The following is an 18,483-nucleotide window of genomic DNA, read 5'->3' as shown; positions in this document are numbered from 1 at the left end:
TTTTTTAGGGGGGTTCACAAAAAATTGAAACAGACCTCAGTGCCATCGATTTGGTATTTAACTAGCTCCTCGTTCCTCATTTTCATTCAGTGGCATCCACAGCGTGACTGCCCCCCCCACCCTTTTCCCTTTATGTTGGTTTTCGATTAGCCTCACCCTCCTCCTCTCTACACCGTACACTACATTGCTTTCCCTTTTTTTTTTCCTGTTTTATTGATCGAGTTGTTGTTGTTGTTCAAAAGTTCAAAAGAAGGCGGAGGACGGCTCCGCACACTTTGTGTTAATGGTTGAAAGAGAAGAAGAAGAAAATTTATAACAATTCAGATTTTGATACGATGTATTTTTGGGGCTTTTGCTAATTTACAAAATTTTTAACCATTGATATTAAATGTCCTGAGCTATTTTGAAGCAAAAATACGTCATCCGGCTTTGAGCCGGACCTCGTCCCTGTCCCGTTAAAACAAAAACAAAACAAAAAAAGGCGTGAATGGTAATCATAAAGAAAAATTTATACTCACATGCTATCCATTTTTCTACACATAAATCTATATTTACCTGTTGATGTTGTTTTCTGATTATTTTGGCTTCATTCAATGAAATCTTGTTCATTTCTTTTTCTTCGATTTTGTTCTTTTTTGTGTTTTTTTTTTTTTTAATTATCAAAGTTTGGACTTTGAATATTATTTTGTACAAAAGGAAATGGAAAATCAGATAGTGTGCACAACGGTCGTGTTTTCTCTTTGATCTGTTAGATTTTTTGATAAAACATTTTACACGAGAAGAATCCTTGTCATAATTTTAACAATTATTTCAAACAAAATGACTGAATGACGATGATTTAGTGATACGTCTTGCAACAGAGCTCGAAAGTACACACTAAAAAAAAAATATGGCAACAACTCACTGGTGCATATTGGTCCTTTTCATATTTTAAGAAACTGTTGAATTGTTGTTTTCTTTGCAAAAAGTTCTCTCAAATAATGAAGTTGTGCGATCGCCAATTTTCTCAATGTTTCAAGGCGTTAAAAACGATTGTCGTTTGTTTTGTAAGTCGTGTTATTTCAACCATCTTCCTTTTTTCGTCTGCTTTGCGTCTGGCAGTGCTGGTATGTGTGTGTGTGTGTGTGTGTGTGTTCGTGTCTGTTCGAATGAATGAGCCACTTTTGTACGTTTTGATGGCCAAATGAAAAAGTGAGTACCACATTGATACAAATAAAGTGTACGAGGAGCCGAACATTTCAATCTTTGAAAAGAAAAAGAAAAAAATAAAACAAACCAAAGAGAATCTTGGTCGGCTCCTCTCGATCGAAAGCAAATTCTCGTTTTGCTATTTATTTTCGTAATATCATGTACAGCAACACTAGGATACATCGTGGAAAAATATGATTTCCCATATTTATCCACTTTTGTCTGAATTCTTATTTATTTGGCTCTGCTTCAAAAGGGAAACAAGAGGCAAAATGCATTGCTTTATCAGAAAGAATCCAGAGTCTTCTCACTATGCTCTTCTCATACAGGCAGAAGATCAATAGAAAAAAAAAAAAAGGGCCAGTCATGGCGTCCATAGTGTCATTGCCACGCCGTATGTACTAACTACACAGACCGCACAACCTTTTGTTCCTGAAGGTTAATCTAATCTGAAATAGAAGGTAATCACTTATCAATTTCAATTTTTCTTTTTTTTTCGTATTTCTTTTTTCTATTTTTTTTTTTTTTTTTTTTTTTGCTGTCCTCGCCTACGTTTGTTTGTCTGCTTTCTTTCATTTTGACTTTTGTTTTGTGTTTCTAGGATAGGATTAACTGTTGAAGGGTTTGGGTATCAATCAACTACATCAAACGATTTGTTTTGATGATGAATGACTTTAGCTGCCGTTGTCTGTGTGTGTGTGTGTGTGTGTGCGAGGGACGTAGTTGGCCGCGTTGGTTGATCGGTACGATGATGACTCCGATGGTCGATTCGCCCAGAAGATGAGAGGATCCCCCTCGAATTTTATGAATGAAACTCGCTGGGAAGGGAGGGATCCGGTCGGCGTGAGTCCCGCGGTACTTCTATGTCTCTGCGCAGACGCCGCCGACAATCAATACATCTGACGTCGATGCGTCGCGTTCGCTAGAACAAACATGGCGACGAACTGCGACTCGAAGGCGCGATTTGCAGTGTAGGGCACAGAAGCGATGCATTAAGTGGAGGGTGGCGGGAAAGGGGAGATTGGGTGGCGATAGAGGTCGTAGGATATGAGAAGAACCTGGCTCTACACCAGCCTCTTTTGACGTCATTTCCGCCGAGCGGAAAGAGAGGAAAAAAAAAAAGAAAAAAGAAAAGGAAGAAAGACGCACACGATGCATACCAGGAACGTCGACAATCCTTATACACTGGTGAATGTATAGCGAGGAGGTAAGAAAACGTAGACATTGACGGTTGATCCCTATTTTCGATGGGGGATCGACTTATCCTATTCATGACAACATATTTATAGGTCTAGCGTAATGAAGAGCCTAACTTCCAATCCGATGGATGAACCTGTTGCTGCCGCCCACGCCTGTGCTTAACTTGCCTTTATAGAAACGGCTCCTTGGTCGCAATCTGTAAGTCTTTTCTATTTCGCTTTTCTTCTCCTTTTTTGTTTCTTAAAGCGTTATACTTTTCGTTTTAATCAAATGCTGAATTGACGTTCAACGTATCGACCCACTTGATAACGTCGTTGATTCAGGTCAAGCCATCAAGCTCTATTCAGCCGTATGACACACAGCCAGCTTTACAGTTTTTTACTCTGAGGTTAGTAATATGGTATCCCCTCACGCCTCGTAATTGATTTATCGGCATGAGACAAAAATACACCTCAAGCGTTCAAGGTACTCCCGCTATGCATTTAGATGGAGAGGAGGGGGGGGGTTGCGTGTGAGAACGTTCATGGACGGGACTGGGTCATTACGTCAATGGTCTCGCCTCGTGTTTGCAGTTTACACGGGCTTTGACCAGTGCGTTTACGTCTGTGTCATGTATTTGCCTGAGCGTGTGCGTAAAATCCGGTCAGTCTCCCCTCCCGCCCTGCCTCATTTTTACTGCTTCTGCTGCTCCGTCTGGCAGCAGGGGTGGTTCAATAACAGGCCTTGACAGTATGTGAGCTCGTGTATACGTCAATTTACAGAGTGTCGTAGAGGGGAGGGATGGCATTGTTTCTTTCATATGCACATAGTAGTACAATGGCAAACTGTTGCAGCACGATAATTGTGTGAGCTGCGTCACAGAAGAAGAAGGTGGTAAGCAGAAGCTGTTTGTTTGTTCTTTTTTTTTTCGGTCATTAAATATTAGCAAATGAGGGAGCGTTCGCTTATGGCCGGCCACAGCTATGTGTGAAGCATTACTGTATCGATTTCTTTTAATTATGTAGTTGTTGGGATTGGAAAGCCTATCGTTACAGTAAGCCTTATGACGATGATGGTGTTTAAGAGGAAGAAGAAAGTAGGGAGGTATTAATGTTTTCTAAGGGCCCTCACCACCTGTCGAGGATTCTCCCATGTAATGGGATTGCACGCACAGGCATAGACAAGCACGCCAGTGTACGCGTGTGTGGTGGTATACCACCCTCTTTAACTCCCCGCTTTAGGGCCGGAAGTGGGAGGATACGATCGAACTTCGCTCGAGTTTTATTCCCCCGCTGTTGCTGACATCTGGCGGTAAATATTTAGTTTTCTACATTAGGTTGCAGGGCAGAAGAGCCATTCTTTTATACAACACCATTCATATTGTCAAATTTTGTATTCTTAGCTGCGGTGGTGACACAATGCTGCTGAGGTGACACAATGAACATATAGTATGGTACTACAAAATTTTAAATAATTAGTGGTATTTAACAAATTTCAATACCTCATTTGATGCAGTTTGAAAGGCAGCCAGAGTAAACACGCCAGCACCTACTCACACATGGATTGAAAAATGGTCGTTTCCTAAAGAATTGGAATATTATTGGTAAAAGTTTGATTTAATTAAGATTTAGTTGGCTAACATAGATTTAGAACTAATTTAATCAAAGTTGACATCTGCATACTTTCTACAATTAAAGAAGACAATGAAGCCAGTTAACATAACTTCAACTTACCTGACAGGCGAATCGATCGACGATGATATCGATGCTGTTATAGTCGTGGTATATTTATAGTGGCAAGACCCCGTACGAATGTGAACATCTAGTGTCTAGACGATGCCTTAAATACTCGCAGACACGTGTCACATTATCGCTTTCCCGAAAGTAGAGTGTAAGGTAGAGACCTAATTCTGAAGGTCGATAGGTTGAAGGGCAAATTTTATTTCCAGGTGAGCCCGAGGTTATAGCCATTCCCCATCGATTGACCCTAGGTTACTTGGTTTTTTTGATTTTCTTTTTTTTTTTTTTTTTGCATTTTTCTTGTTTGTTTCCAAGTGCCTAAAACAGATGAAGAACCTCGGGCATACACAAAAAAGGCGAGGGGAGGGGACATGAAGCAAAAAAGAAGCTAGAAGCTCAGTAGCTCTTTCACCTGCACGCGGTGCACTAGTGTACATTTGTTGCTTGAAATCCACGTCTAATTATTCTTAGAACTTTCGCACGTGCAGCCAGCTTTCGCAATTTGTAGATTCATCAATTACGCATCAATAACGCACTGCATCAGCACCTGGGTTAGCCTCTGCACTGGACTTGTTTAGTTGGGTAGTACGATAAGTCTAGATGAAATAGATAAACGTAGATTAAGTTAAGGATAAGTAGGTCTAAAGTTAAGTAAAGAGTAAGGCTACTTTAAGTAAGGCGTAAGCGTAGTCCACCTCAATTCGTTACCTTTGCACAACACTATCTAAGCCATTTTCTTTCACTGTTTTATGCAATTATTAACCGTAGTGGTCGTTCGCAAACCATTTTTTTATTTTTTTTTTACAAACAATTGTACATTTGAACTTCTTTCACAATTTACACATGAACCGCCAATCCGGCCAATATTTTTTAAAGTTTTTTTTCTCCATGTAACTAATTCGTGTACCTGATGTCTGTTAAAATTAAGATGAAATTTGTTGCTGTTAAAATGTTAAAACAAAATTTTTTTTTCTCGTTTCTGTACAATCAGCAGGGTAATCTCTGGGGCTGAAGGGCAACGAAGATCGCCGTCGCAGCCATTGGAATACCGCCCAGGATTCTGAGGTATATATTTAAAAACTCGGTATCTCATCATGATTTTTTCTTTAAATTTTATGTGCCTAGGAAGGCCATAGCTCCACTGAAGAGGACCTTTGGACAACGAAGGTCATCACCAGGATTCTAATCCAAAATTCCAAGGTATTCAAAAAATTGAAGTGCATTACTATTCTATGTAGTAATTTGTGTATAGGAAGATTGGCAACGCTACCGATGAGGATTACTGGACGTCGGGGATCACCGCTGGAGCCGCCAAGGATTGCCAGGTATTACTTTCACAATTTTAAGTGTTTAATCGTGTTTCTTTATGTATTTAGGACGGTCCACATCATCTCCGAGGTGGGCCACTCGACAACGAGGTTCGCTTTCGAAGACTCCTGGAATTATCGCCCAAAATTGTGAAGTATTTAACTGAAAGTCTTAGGTTGTGTGATCTATGATTTTATTTTGTTTTTATGTATTTAGGAGGGCCTCACCATCATCGAAAATGATGTTGGACATCGTGGATCGCCGCTGGAGTAACAAGATCGTCGCAATGGATATTTCAGGTATGTTTTACATGTTTAAGTGTCTAAACATGTTTTTTAAATGTATTTAGGATGGCCCACATCATCACCGAAGAGGGTAACTGGACAACGAAGTACGCCGTTGGAGCCACCAGGATCGTCGCTCAAAATTGTCACGTATTTTATCGAAAATTTTTACTGTCAATTCATTAACCATTAATTTAATTTGTTTTTATGTATTTAGGAGGGCGCCATCATCGCCGAGGAGGACCATTGGACAACGTGTTTCGCCGTCGGATTCACCAGGATGATCGCCCAAAATGGTCAAGTATTTAATTCAAAGTTATAAGTTTTACATTATGATCTCATTTTGTTTTTATGTATTTAGGAGGGCCGCACCATCATAAGAGAGGATGCTGGACATCGAGATTCGCCGCTGTAGCAACGACATTGTCGGCATGGGTATTGTGGGTTTTTTAAAAATTAACGCTAAGTGTTTAATCGTGTTTTTTGGGCTTCGAAGAGGGCTTCACCACCACCAAAAAGGACGCTGGAGCATCGATATCGTCGCCGTGGATGTTTCAGGTATATCATTTAGTCGTATAATTGTGTATTCATGTTTTTGTTTTGTAATTAGGAGGGTTCCATCATCGCCGAAGAGGATTACTAGACTACGAGGTTCGTCGTCGGAGCTACCAGGATCGTCGCCCAACATTGTCAAGTATTTCATTGAAAGTCTTAAGTCTTACACCACTAATTTATTTTGTTTTTTTATGTGTTTACGAGGGCGGCATCATCGCCGAAGAGGATCACTGGCCAGCGTGGTTTGCCGTAGGAGGCACCAGTATCGTCACCCAAAATCGTCAAGTATTTCATTCAAAGTTATACGTTTTACACTATGATCTCATCTTGTTATGTATTTAGGAGGGCCTTACCACCATCTGAGAGGATGCTGGACATCGAGGATCGCCGCTGGAGCAACGAGGTTATCGCAATGGATGTTTCAGGTATATTTCTTTACATGTTTATTTGCCTACCATGTTTTTTTATGTATTTAGGAGGGCTCCGTCGTTGTCGAATAGGATCACTGTACGTCGTAGGGTGTCGTTGGAGCAACGGAAATCGCTGCCCATCCCGTCGTACACGCCCATTAGGTCGGGAAAAAAAGATGGTACGGTTGAGTATTGCCTAATTGGCATTTTTCTACTTTATTCCATGTTACTCGTGTGTTTTACAAATATGTTGCTCTTGTCCTATATTCCTTACCTTTATTTTTCCTTACGCATGACGGCTTAGTTTTAACTTTGACTGAGCACGCAAATTCACTACACCTGTACCCGACGGTTCACTCACGGTTTGTTCGCTTTTTTGCACCGGGTTGGGGTTAGCGTATCAGGTAATGTAGGCCTGCTCACGTTGGTTTCAGGCCAAGGATTTAGTTGGTGCAGGTTTACTAACACTTACTACTTCTAAAATAAAAAGTAAAACAAAATAAATCTATTTTATGTCTTCATACTCTTCTTTTGAGTATGGTTTCTTGACTTGAGTAATATATAAATAAAATAATAATCGCGTGCGATCGGGTTGTAAACCCCGATTTGGCAATCCGACAAAAACGTGACGGGGCAGCAACCGTTCCAACCTGTCGCATAGGCAAGAATGAAAAACCCGCTGAACAAGAAATCGGTTCGAGCGATACGGGTTTGTGGGGCTGATTGGTCTCCGTTTTCCTCAACGGATGTGTTGCAACGCTGTCTCACAAACGTCTGCACACGAGTCCTCACCTCAGTTTTTTTTAGTGCAGTGAAGAAAGTTATGCAAACCAAGGATATCGGTACATATTTGACAGTTTCCATTTAACGATTATTTATTTGGCATTTAACTTAACTTTGATTGTTTTAGAATATTGGAGACTTAAGACGAACGCGGAGATGAGAGAAGGAAGTGGTTGCTTTGCAACGCTGTCTCACAAACATGTCTGCACATGAAGCTTCTCACCTCAACTTTTTTTGAGTGCAGAAAGTTATTCAAACCAAGGATACAGGAACATATTTGATAATTTTTCGATTCTTTATTTAGCATTTAATTCAGCTTTTTTTGTTTTAGAATATAAAAGACTTGAAGCGAACGGGAAGATATAGCAGAATCAAACGATTCACGATGACTGGCCGCAGGGTTAAAATGGTAGTGCGGTATAGTTCAGCATGCGACTATACAATACTAATATGTAAAGCCTTGACCACAGAAATCATCGGAGTCTTAGAAATCCTCCTTGATCGCGGAATTCAGACCAGAATCGTGAGTTGCATTTCATTTAATTCATTTCATTTAAAAAAAAATAAGTTCAGTAGATAGTTTACCTGCAAACGATATGCATTAATGGAGATCATCGCGGCAAAAGACGGTGTAGTGATTCAGAGAATTTCATACGCCCATGTAGTTTTCGTCTACAAGCTGGATATGTTCTTTTTTTTTTGTGTACAAACTGGCTAGAATGACGATGCTGTTAAATGAACTAGGAATTTGTATATTGGAAAGTGGGGCATGTTTTGCTGGATTTAAAATTAATGTTCAACGAAGAAAGATATTAGGGAAAGATTATTAAGAAAGGAAATTATTCACAAAATATATCTTTCTGATTGGGTTTATTTAATACACTAGCCCAGGGGCGAAATGATATTGCTAAAAATAATACAAATAATCGATGGAAAATATATAGCACTTCTAACGAGTGGGATGGGGAACATTGGTATTTCATTAGTCGTTGTCTGATTATTGATTAATGATAAGTATATAAGTATAATATCTGTTTAATAGTTTAACCGTATAAATCAGTATTTAAAAAATTATAGGTGTTTAGCTTATTGAAAATGGATTAAAAATCAAATAGAATATGAGAAACGTTAATAGTAATGACGCTTAATACTATATTAATGTAATTGTATGAATATTAATCGCTTTCAAAACAAATCATCGCTTGTGTTCGGGTTACGTGTCCGATAAAAATGAACATGGAGATAATAAAAAACAGCTCATTACTCGCTACACAAATTGTGTTCCAAGCCGGGTGGTTTTACTAGAAAAATTAGATATTTTACAACGCTGTTAAACATGTTTCACATGAAGCAGCTAAATCTTATCCGTGACATTGCAGAAAGTTGTTAAACTGTGGCAAACCTTGTACTAAGGTTTAACATTACATAACTGTCAAAATGTAATGTTATAATATCAGTAAAAAAAATTAAACTTATCTTGCAACAAATGGAACTGTGTGACGTCAACAAATGTACACTGTCTTGTGCAAAGAAATTCTTCATAGAAAAACTAGGTGATAAAAACTTTTTGGGGGGGGTAAAAAATTTTGTGAGATTTGTCACTCGTTAAATTTATTGTTTTTTTATTTTTTCTGCTGTCTGTAATGCTGTATGTGTTTTGTTGTCATCTTTGTACTAGTGTTTGATTTGCGAAAGGTTAGAAAGTTTTAATGTAATGACGATTATATTGTGATTTAACCTCGTGTATATTAGAAGTATCGATTTAAGTTTTCGTTTATAGTCTGTATTTTTATCACCAGGGAAACATATACATATTCACTTTACACAATTTATTATAACTGAAACATTTACACTACATACAACAACTATACACTATTTGACACCCATTGAATTTTCCGTAACTATGGGGTATTGAACCCTAATATTCGGCGTAGCTTGCCGATGCTCAACCATTGAGCTGTAGTCACTTACAATTTCAATGTTTTATACCTTGAGTCAACGCACGAAAATAATGTATAGTTAATGTTTTAATCTTGCTATACTATTTGTCAGTCTGACCAGTAAGTGTATGTGTATCATGGCGTATATGTAGAGGTTCCAATTACGATGTGAGAAGTTTGAAGTTCAAATCCAGTAAGGTATAGAAATAACAAAAAAGCATTAATTAAACGTAACAAATTTTTACTGTTACTTATATTTTAACCTTGCTATAGTATTTGGCAGTCTGACCAACTAACGTATATGTATCATGGCATGTCTGTAGAGGGTCCGGCTACGATGTCGAAGACAAAGGTTCAACTCCATTAAGGGGTTAAAATAAAAATCGAAAATTGAATAAGATATATTATATTTTAACTCCCACTCAAATTTTTGAAAATGTGTAAAAGATGACGCTTCGCTATACCATTGGTTAGTCTGACAATACATTTCCAAAATGTTATAGCTTATGTGTAGAGAATCCGGCTACGGTATGAGAAGACTAGGTTTCAAATCGTAGGCATTGCTAAAGTTATGGGAATACATGCATTAAATACTTTTATGTTTATTATATTATATTTATTGAATATGTGTAATAGGTTGTCTAAAGATGACTTGCAAAAATGGTTGTCAGCAGAATGTGACTCATGGCTCAATGGTAGAGCATTGGCTTCGTAAGTCGAATGATTTGGGATCGATCCCCAAAAGAGTTTAATCTTAAAATAATTCAAATGAACGATGTATTAAATTCTATACATTGCACAAGGTTTCTAAAACTGCAACTGCTATGCAACAATTCCAAGTGCAGAAACCATCATGATGTTTAGAATTCTATCAAATGATTCAAATATTGCAATATATATGCAGCAATCTAAATGCAAAAACCATTATTAAATTTTCCTTTCTGCACAACGAACATAGTTGAATTGCGTGGGTTCAAATCCCATATAACTATGTCTATGCTCTACCATTAAGATACTTGTGACACTTCAGGAAAGTTTAAGTCTTTAACACTTACGTAACAGAACAGTGCGCGCAAGTCAATAGAAAACCTTACCCTAGTGGGGGGATATAGGGGGGCAGATGCCAGAAAGGCAAAGCGTCCGCTTCCCAACTCGAAGCTTCCTGGTTCGATTCCCAGTCAGGTCTCCGATTCCACAGTCTTCCTACCTTCCCAGGTGTCACGATTCCACGGGGCCAGTCGAGTTGGGTAACTTCGTGCGAAGCACGCGAACGGATATTTTACCAAATGTTAATCTCGAAAAAAGGAAAAAATTTCAATAAATATGGTATGTTACTCTTTATTGAGTATATAGAAATTTGTATAATTTATAATGGTTTTTAACCGTAGCATAGTAAATATGATATGTCACTCTTTATAGAGTATCTAGAAATTTGTATAATTTACAACGGATTTTAACCGTAGCCATTGTCCTCTGTATAGACAGATGATAGTAAATGAACGTTAGAAAACTTATGCATTGTATAGAAATTCATTTTATATCATGTATTTTACTTTTGGGATTGTCGCATAGCAATTGCAATTTCAGAAAACTTTGAAGATACTATTCGTTCATTTGAATCATTTATTTTAGGATTGAACTCTTTTGGGGATCGATCCCAAATCATTCGACTTACGAAGCCAATGCTCTACCATTGAGCCATGAGTCACATTCTGCTGACAACCATTTTTGCAAGTCATCTTTAGACAACCTATTACACATATTCAATAAATATAATATAATAAACATAAATGTATTTAATGCATGCAACTTTAACAATGCCTACGATTTGAAACCTAGTCTTCTCATACCGTAGCCGGATTCTCTACACATAAGCTATAACATTTTGGAAATGTATGGTCAGACTAACCAATGGTATAGCGAAGCGTCATCTTTTACACATTTTCAAAAATTTGAGTGGGAGTTAAAATATAATATATCTTATTCAATTTTCGATTTTTATTTTAACCCCTTAATGGAGTTGAACCTTTGTCTTCTGACATGGTAGCCGGACCCTCTACAGACATGCCATGAAACATATATATTAATTGGTCAGACTGCCAATTAGTATAGCAAAGTGTAAATGCTATAGCAAGGTTAAATATAAGTAACAGTAAAAATTTGTTACGTTTAATTAATGCTTTTTTGTTATTTCTATACCTTACTGGATTTGAACCTCAAACTTCTCACACCGTAATTGGAACCTCTACACATACGCCATGATACACATACACTTACTGGTCAGACTGACAAATAGTATAGCAAGATTAAAACATTAACTATACAATATTTTCGTGCGTTGACTCAAGGTATAAAACCTTGAAATTGTAAGTGACTATAGCTCAATGGTTGAGCATCGGCAAGCTACGCCGAATATTAGGGTTCAATACCACAGAGTTACGGAAAATTCAATGGGTGTCAAATTGTGTATAGTTGTTGTATGTAGTGTCATTTGTGTAAATGTTTCAGTTATAATAAATTGTGTAAAATGAATATGTATATGTTTCCCTGGTAATAAAAATACAGACTATAAACGAAAACTTAAATCGGTACTTCTAATATACACGAGGTTAAATCACAATATAATCGTCATTACATTAAAACTTACTAACCTTTCGCTAATCAAACGCTAGGAAAAAGGAGACAACAAAACACAACACATACAACATTACAGACAGCAGAAAAAATAAAAAAACAATAAATTCAACGAGGGAAAAACCCCACAAAATGTACAAGCACCACGGCTTGAATCACAATTTATGTAGCGAGTAATAAGTTATTTTTTATTAGCCCCATATTCATTTTTATCAGACATGTGATCACAAGCAATGATGCTTTGAAAGCGATTAGTATTCAGACAATCATATTAACATTACTAATAACATTTGTCATATTATGTAAAATAATTTTTTAAATAATTATTTATACAGTTCAATTATTAAACAGTGAAATGACGTAACTACATCCTTATTTTAAAACAATTATCATTATTGTACAACTGAAGTAATCATTCTTTACAATTTTTTTCTTAAAACAATCAACGATTAATTAATGAAGTCTCAATATTCCCATCCTGCTCCTTAGAAGTGCTATATATTTTCCATTGATTATTTATATTATTTTTTGCAGTACCATTTCCTTTCCCGTGGGCTGGTGTATTAAATAGACAACCCGATAAATTTATTTTGTGAATAATTTCCTTTCTTAAAAATCATTCCCTAACATTTTTCTTCGTTGAGCATTAATTTTGAATCAAGCAAAACATGCTCCACTTTCCAATATACAATTCCCCACACGCTTTGTTATTCTAGTCAGTTTGTACACAAAAAACAAAAACAGAAAAAAAAACAAAAGAACATATTCAGCTTGTAGACGAAAACTACATAAACGTATGAAAATTCCCTGAATCACTACACCGTCTTTTGAAGCGATGATCTACATTAATGCATATCGTTTGCAGGTGAACCAGCTACTGAGCTTATTTTTTTTTTATATGAAATTAATTAAATGAAATGCAACTCACGATCCTGGTCTGAATTTTGCGATCAAGGAGGATTGCTAAGACTCCGTTGATTTTGTAGTCAAGGCTTTACATATTAGTATTCTATAGTCGCATGGTGTACTATACCTCACTACCATTTTAACCCTGCGGCCAATCATCGTGAATTGTGTTTGGTTTTGCTATATCTTCGCGTTCCCTTCCAGTCTTCTATATTCTAAAACAAACAAAGCTGAATTAAATGCTAAATAAAGAATCGGGAAATTGTCAAATATGTACCTGTATCCTCAGAAAAAACTGAGGTAAGGACTCCTGTGCAGACGTTTGAGACAGCGTTGCAACACATCCATTTCGTTGAGTAAAACTGAGACCAATCAACCCCACAAACCCGTATCGCTCGAACCGGTTTCTTGTCCAGCGGATTGTTCATTCTTGCCTACGGGACAGGTTGGATACTGGCCCATCACGTTTTTGTCGGGTTGTCAAATCGGGGTTTGCAACCCGGTCGCACGCGATTATTATTTTATTTATGTTACTGAAGCCACTAAACCATACCCAAAAAGAAGAGTATGCAGACATAAAATAGATTTTTTTTTTTATTTTTTTTTTAGAAGTAGAAAGTGTTAGTAACCTGTACCAACTAAATCCTTGGCCTGAAACCAATGTAAGCAGGCCTACATTACCTGATTAGCTAATCCCAACCCGGTGCAAAAATGCAAACAAACCGTGAGTGAACCGTGGGGTACAGGTGTAGTGAATTTGCTTGCTAAGTGAAAGTTAAAACTATAAGCTGTAATGCGTAAGGAAAAATAACGGTAAGGAACAAAGGACAAGAGCAACACATTTGTAAAACACACGAGTAACATGGAATAAAGTAGAAAAATGCCAATTAGGCAATACTCAACCGTACTATTTTTTTTCCCCCCATCGACCTAATGGGCGTGTACGACGGAATGGGCGGCGATTTCCGTTGCTCCAACGACACTCCACGACGTCCGGTGGTCCTATTCAGCGACGACGGAGACCTCCTAAATACATTCAAAAAACATGGTTAGGCAAATAAACATGTAAAGAAATATACCTGAAACATCCATTGCGACAATCTCGTTGCTCCAGCGGCGATCCTCGATGTCCAGCATCCTCTCAGATGGTGATGCCGCGCTCCTAAATACATTAAAACAAGATGAGATCATAGTGTAAAACTTATAACTTTGAATGAAATACCTGACGATTTTGGGTGACAATACTGGTGACTCCTACAGCGAACCACGCTGCCCAATATTCCTCTTCGGCGACGATGGCGCCCTCGTAAACACACAAAAACAAAATAAATTAATGGTGTAAGACGTAAAACTTTCAATGAAATACTTGACAATATTGGGCGACGATCCTTGTAGCTCCGACGGCGAACCTCCTTGTCTAGTGATCCTCTTCGGCGATGATGGAGCCCTCCTAAATACATTTTAAAAAATGACTAGACAATTAAACGAGTAAATGATGTACCTGAAACATCCACGGTACGATATCGGTGCTCCAGCGTCCTCTTTGGTGGTGGTGAAGCCCTTTCGGATACATAAAAAAAAAAAACACGTGATTTAACACTTAGACGTATTTTAAAAAAACCTCAATACCCGTGCCGACAATCTCGTCGCTACAGCGGCGATCCTCGATGCTCAGTATGCTCTTCGATGGTGGTGGAGCCCTCCTAAATACATACAAAAACAAAATAAAATGGTGTAAAACATACAAATTTCAATTAAATACTTGACAAGTTTGGGCGATAATCCTGGTGGATACGACCTGCGAACCACGTTGTCCAGTGGTCATCTTCGGCAATGATGACACCCTCCTAAACACATAAAAAAAACAAAATAAACTAACGGTGAATGAAATGATGGTTAAACTTTCAATGAAATACTTGATAACTTAAGGCCATCATCCTGGTGGTTCCGTCGGCGAGCGTCGCTATCCAGTTGCCCTCTTCGATGGTGATGTGGACCATCCTAAATACATAAATAAAAACACGATTACTTAACGTGTATAACATATACCTGATACATCCATTGCGACCATCTTCTTACTCCAGCAACAATCCTCGATGTCCAGCATCCTCTTCGATGGCGGTGAAGCCCTCCTAAATACATAAAAAAAATTAAATCATAGTTCACAACCAAAGACTTTCAAATAAATACTTCACAATTTTTGGCGACTGTTCCTGGTGGCTCCGACAGCGAACCTCGTTGTCCAGTAGCCCACCGCGGTGTTGATGTGGACCATCCTAAATACATAAAAAAAAACACGATTAAACACTTACAATTATTTAAGTTATACCTGGCAATTATTGGCGACTTCGGCGGCGATCCCCTGACGTCGAGTAATCCTTCTCGGTAGTGTTGCCAGCCCTCCTATACACAGATTAATACAATGAACATGGTAAGGAACTTCAATTTTTGAAATACCTTGGAATTTTGGGCGGATATCCTGCCGATAACCCCCGTTGTCCAAAGGTCCTCTTCGGTAGAGACGTTGCCTTCCCAGATCGGTATAAATAAATAAAAATAAATGGTTAGATACTGAATTTTTAAATAAATACCTCAAAATCCTTGGCTATATTAGAGTGGCTGCGACGGCGATCCTCATTGTCCAGTGTCCTCTTCGGCCCCAGAGATTACCCTCCTGATTGTACAAAAGAGAAAAAAAAACATTTTTCTTTTGAATATTTCATCAGCAATAAGTGTCATCTTAATTCTAACAGGATCAGATACACAAATTACAGTTACATTGGATAAAAATTTCCTGAAAATAAATTGGTTATTAATCGTTCGATAATGATCAGGAGGTTGTTTGGATTGGCAGTTCATGTGGAAATTGTGTGAAAAAGTTGAAATGTACGATTTTTAGTAAGAAAATGGTTTGCGAACAACGACTACGGTTCATAATTGCATAAAAAAGTGAAAGAAAGTGGCTGAGATAGTGTTGTGCAAAGGTAACGAATTGAGGTGGACTACGCTTACGCCTTACTTAAAGTAGCCTTACTCTTAACTTAACTTTAGACCTACTTATCCTTAACTTAATCTACGTTTATCTATTTCATCTAGACTTATCGTACTACCCAACTAAACAAATCCAGTGCAGAGGCTAACCCAGGTGCTGATGCAGTGCGTTATTGATGCGTAATTGATGAATCTACAAATTGCGAAAGCTGGCTGCACGTGCGAAAGTTCTAAGAATAATTAGACGTGGATTTCAAGCAACAAATGTACACTAGTGCACCGCGTGCAGGTGAAAGAGCTACTGAGCTACTGAGCTTCTAGCTTCTTTTTTGCTTCATCCCCCCTCCCCTCGCCTTTTTTGTGTATGCCCGAGGTTCTTCATCTGTTTTAGGCACTTGGAAAGAAACAAGAAAAATGCAAAAAAAAAAAAAAAAAAAGAAAAGAAAATAAAAAAAACCAAGTAACCTAGGGTCAATCGATGGGGAATGGCTATAACCTCGGGCTCACCTGGAAATAAAAATTTGCCCTTCAACCTATCGACCTTCAGAATTAGGTCCCTCTACCCTACGCTCTACTTCCGGGAAAGCAATAATGTGACACGTGTCTGCGAGTATTTAAGGCGTCGTCTAGACGCTAGATATTAACATTCGTACGGAGTCTTGCCTCTACAAATGTACCACAACTATATCACCATCGTCGATCGATTCGCTTATCAGGTAAACTGAATTTATGCTAACTAGCTTCATTGTCTTCTTTAATTGTAGAAAGTTAGAGGATATCTCTATCTCTACTTCGATTAAATTAGTTGTAAATCTATGTTAGTAAACTAATTCTTAATTAAATCAAACTGTTACCAATAGCATTCCATTTCTTTTAGGAACGACCCTTTCAATCCATGAGTGAGTAGGTGCTGGCGTGGTTACTCTGGCTGCCTTTCAAACTGATTCAAATGAGGTATTGAAATTTGTTAAGTACCACTAATTAATTAAAAAATTTATAGTACCATACTTTTTATGTTTGTTGCTACTCTTAGGTTTCATCACTGCTGGTATTCATCATATAGTCATGTCCTTTAATTCACATTACTAAACGGTTACTTCTGAATGTAAATAGAAATTATTAAACATCGAAAATCTTATCAATAAAGTTTAAATATGTATGTGTAATTCTTGTACCTGCAAAACACTATTTTAACGTATTACCTGCATATGTGAATCTACTTCTTTTTGATTCTGGTCAGTCTATCCTAAAACACAATACTTTGTACAGCATCACTCCAACACCAGCCATATAAAATGTTGGCAATAAATTAATCTAGATAAATGACAGGTTATGCAGAAAAGTGTACAAAACATAATTACCGCAACTCCTGTCGATTAAATTGAGAAGCTGTTCAACTGCTAGTTATCGAAGCTACAGTGTCAGTCTGTGTATGTTTGTCTATGTCTATAATAACCTATCGTTTACAAAGCTTCGACAAAGGTAGATAAAAATTAGTACAATTATTTTCAATTTGGTGGGATAACATGAATTCATAACTATATATAATATACTTTAAGCATCCTAGAAAATGGTTTTTAACCTGTTAAAAAAATAATAATTTATATTATAAATTGTCGTTTTTTCCCAACAATAATAACAACAATTTGAATATTATTACAATTTTGTATTATTACTATTTTACGTACCAATTGTTGAAACTGATGATAGTTTTCAATCAATGTGTTTGTGATTCTGGTCAGCCTGTAGTAAAACATGGTACTCCTACCATAATAGAACCCCTTCTCAGTGACATATTCTGCATATGAACAGCATTATCTACTCCAATGCCAGCCATATAGTGTCATGTCAATTGAGTAAATCTAGATAAGTGATAGTTTATACAGAAATGTATACAAAACATACAATTACCATGACTCCTTTTGTTTGGAATTGAAAGGCTGTTCAACTGCTGGTTATCAAAGTCACGGTGTTGGTGACAAAGTTATTATCTCAGAAATAATCTACAGATAAAAACTAGACGCAATGTCTGTGTCCCCACAGAGGGATGTTTAATCGTCCAACCAGCCAGATGTCTTGACGTTAAAATTCCAATGTGTTCTGTTCCAGCTACATTCAGCGGCTAAAATGACAAAAATTAAAGCAATAAAAATGGAAAGGTATTGTATAAAGGAATGGCTCTCATGACCTGCAACCACCATTCTTTACACATCCGTACAGCTACCTAAAAACAAATAAAAATTTCACTTGAAAATGATATGTGAAGTTTTAACAAAACACAAAAACGCAAAACAAAGAGTTACCAACATAGTTTCCGTACAATGATGAGGCAAAAAAGAGATGAAATGATACTTGCGTTTCAGCTATTCGCCTCGGCTTCAACAGGAGTAACACTGAAAGATACTTAAGCATTTTTGCAAATAGAGTTTCGTCGAGCAGACGATTTTAGAAGGCAATGAAAGTCTAGGCAATAAGGTAAATGATTCTGACATCCAACAGCATTGCTAATAGCTTTGGATGACGCTACAAAAATCGGTCCTTCACCCACACTTTCAACAACTTAATG

The 18,483-nt window shown here is 37.5% G+C and overlaps 2 long non-coding RNA genes across 2 annotated transcripts; both read left to right on the top strand.

The window, feature by feature from the left end:
* Positions 1–677: 677 nt before the first annotated feature.
* Positions 678–2,821, top strand: LOC130686520 (uncharacterized). The gene is made up of 4 exons (XR_008999904.2): positions 678–1,649; positions 1,790–2,395; positions 2,478–2,586; positions 2,712–2,821. It is a non-coding gene; the product is annotated as an uncharacterized LOC130686520 (long non-coding RNA).
* Positions 2,822–16,501: 13,680 nt separating this feature from the next.
* On the top strand, positions 16,502–17,070 carry LOC130686514 (uncharacterized). Its single transcript, XR_008999899.1, has 3 exons — positions 16,502–16,633; positions 16,795–16,871; positions 16,951–17,070. It is a non-coding gene; the product is annotated as an uncharacterized LOC130686514 (long non-coding RNA).
* The last annotated feature ends 1,413 nt before the right edge of the window (positions 17,071–18,483 follow it).

The sequence above is a fragment of the Daphnia carinata genome, chromosome 2 (assembly GCF_022539665.2).
Source record: "Daphnia carinata strain CSIRO-1 chromosome 2, CSIRO_AGI_Dcar_HiC_V3, whole genome shotgun sequence".
Lineage (NCBI taxonomy): Eukaryota > Metazoa > Arthropoda > Branchiopoda > Diplostraca > Daphniidae > Daphnia > Daphnia carinata.
The sequence above is the reverse complement of the archived record's forward strand: the minus strand, read 5'-3'. Positions and strand labels throughout refer to the sequence as shown.